Source organism: Schistocerca gregaria, unplaced genomic scaffold (assembly GCF_023897955.1).
Source record: "Schistocerca gregaria isolate iqSchGreg1 unplaced genomic scaffold, iqSchGreg1.2 ptg000205l, whole genome shotgun sequence".
Lineage (NCBI taxonomy): Eukaryota > Metazoa > Arthropoda > Insecta > Orthoptera > Acrididae > Schistocerca > Schistocerca gregaria.
In genome coordinates this window covers 814,266-817,078 of record NW_026061740.1, presented here as the reverse complement: position 1 = coordinate 817,078, position 2,813 = coordinate 814,266, and positions in this window count along the sequence as shown.

The window sequence follows — 2,813 nt, the reverse complement described above, 5'->3', positions numbered from 1 at the left end:
TCCGTTTTCGTCATTTGTTATCGAATCGACTTAAAGCCAGATCGTCAAATTGGCCGCTCTTCTCTCTGAAACGGTTGTACTTGTCGTCTGCAAAGCTATGTCACGTGCTGCGGTATGCGGAGACACTAAAATCACCACAGTAGAACACAGATGAAGCTTCTAAGTTGATGTAATAGCCAGTAAGAAGTAGTACAATTCAAGTTTTACGTATTGAATATTGACCTTTTTGCTGGCTTTGGTGCCTTGGACATGTGCTAATACCTTAAGATTCTGCATGAAAGGAGGACTAGCAGCCGAGTTGCATGGGAGAATGTGAAAAGTGTTCATATGTAGTACAAACCTGAGAAATCCGTCCGTTTTCGTCATTTGTTATCGAATCGACTTAAAGCCAGATCGTCACATTTTCCGCTCTTCTCTCTGAACCGGTTGTACTTATCGTCTGCAAAGCTATGTCGCGTGCTGCGGTATGCGGAGACACTAAAAGCACCATAGTAGAACACAGATGATGCTTCTAAGTTGATGTAATAGCCAGTAAGAAGTAGTACAATTCAAGTTTTAGGTATCGGTTATTGACTTTTTACCCTTCTTTGGTGCCTTGGACACGAGCTAGGAACTTAAGATTTTGCATGAAGGAGGACTAGCAGCCGAGTTGCACGGGAGAATGTGAAAAGTGTTCATATGTAGTAAAACCTGAGAAATACGTCCGTTTTCGTCATTTGTTATCGAATCGACTTAAAGCCAGATCGTCACATTGGCCGCTCTTCTCTCTGAAACGGTTGTACTTATCGTCTGCAAAGCTATGTCGCGTGCTGCGGTATGCTGAGACACTAAAAGCACCATAGTAGAACACAGATGAAGCTTCTAAGTTGATGTAATAGCCAGTAAGAAGTAGTACAATTCAAGTATTAGGTATTGAATATTGACCTTCTAGCTGGCTTTGGTACCTTGGACATGAGCTAGGACCTTAAGATTCTGCATGAAAGGAGGACTAGCAGCCGAGTTGCACGGGAGAATGTGAAAAGTGTTCATATGTAGTAAAAACCTGAGAAATCCGTCCGTTTTCGTCATTTAATATCGAATTGACTTAAAGCCAGATCGTCACATTGGCCGCTCTACTCACTGAAACGGTTGTACTTATCGTCTGCAAAGCTATGTCGCGTGCTGCGGTATGTGGAGACACTAAAAGCACCTTAATAGAACACAGATGAAGCTTCTAAGTTGATGTAATACCCAATAAGAGGTAGTACAATTCAAGTTTTAGGTATCGAATATTGAGTTTTTAGCTGGCTTTGGTGCCTTGGACATGAGCTAGGACCTTAAGATTCTGCATGAAAGGAGGACTAGCAGCCGAGTTGCACGGGAGAATGTGAAAAGTGCTCATATGTAGTAAAAACCTGAGACATCCGTCCGTTTTCGTCATTTGTTATTGAATCGATGTAAAGCCAGATCGTCACATTGGCCGCTCTTCTCTCTGAAACGGTTGTACTTATCGTCTGCAAAGCTATGTCGCGTACTGCGGTATTCGGAGACACTAAAAGCACCACAGTAGAACACAGATGTAGCTTCTAAGTTGATGTAATAGCCAGTAAGAGGTAGTACAATTCAAGTTTTAGGTATTGAATATTGACCTTTTAGCTGGCTTTGGTGCCTTGGCCATGAGCTGTTACCTTAAGATTCTGCATGAAAGGAGGACTAGCAGCCGAGTTGCACGGGAGAATGTGAAAAGTGTTCATATGTAGTAAAAACCTGAGAAATCCGTCCGTTTTCGTCATTTGTTATCGAATCGACTTAAAGCCAGATCGTCACATTGGCCGCTCTTCTCTCTGAAACGGTTGTACTTATCGTCTGCAAAGCTATGTCGCGTGCTGCGATATGCTGAGACACTAAAAGCACAATAGTAGAATACAGATGAAGCTTCTAAGATGATGTAATAACCAGTAAGAAGAAGTACAATTCAAGTTTTAGGTATCGGTTATTGACTTTTTAGCTTGCTTTGGTGCCTTGGACATGAGCTAGGACCTTAAGATTCTGCATGAAAGGAGGACTAGCAGCCGAGTTGCACGGGAGAATGTGAAAAGTGTTCATATGTAGTACAAACCTGAGACATCCGTCCGTTTAAGTCATTTGTTATCGAATTGACTTAAAGCCAGATCGTCACATTGGCCGCTCTTCTCTCTGAAACGGTTGTACTTATCGTCTGCAAAGCTATGTCGCGTGCTGCGGTATGCGGAGACACTAAAAGCACCATAGTAGGACACAGATGATGCTTCTAAGTTGATGTAATAGCCAGTAAGAAGTAGTACAATTCAAGTTTTAGGTATCGGTTATTGACTTTTTACCCTTCTTTGGTGCCTTGGACACGAGCTAGGAACTTAAGATTTTGCATGAAGGAGGACTAGTAGCCGAGTTGCACGGGAGAATGTGAAAAGTGTTCATATGTAGTAAAACCTGAGAAATACGTCCGTTTTCGTCATTTGTTATCGAATTGACTTAAAGCCAGATCGTCACATTTTCCGCTCTTCTCTCTGAAACGGTTGTACTTATCGTCTGCAAAGCTATGTCGCGTGCTGCGGTATGCGGAGACACTAAAAGCACCATAGTAGAACACAGATGATGCTTCTAAGTTGATGTAATAGCCAGTAAGAAGTAGTACAATTCAAGTTTTCGGTATCGGTTATTGACTTTTTACCCTTCTTTGGTGCCTTGGACACGAGCTAGGAACTTAAGATTTTGCATGAAGGAGGACTAGCAGCCGAGTTGCACGGGAGAATGTGAAAAGTGTTCATATGTAGTAAAACCTGAGAAATACGTCC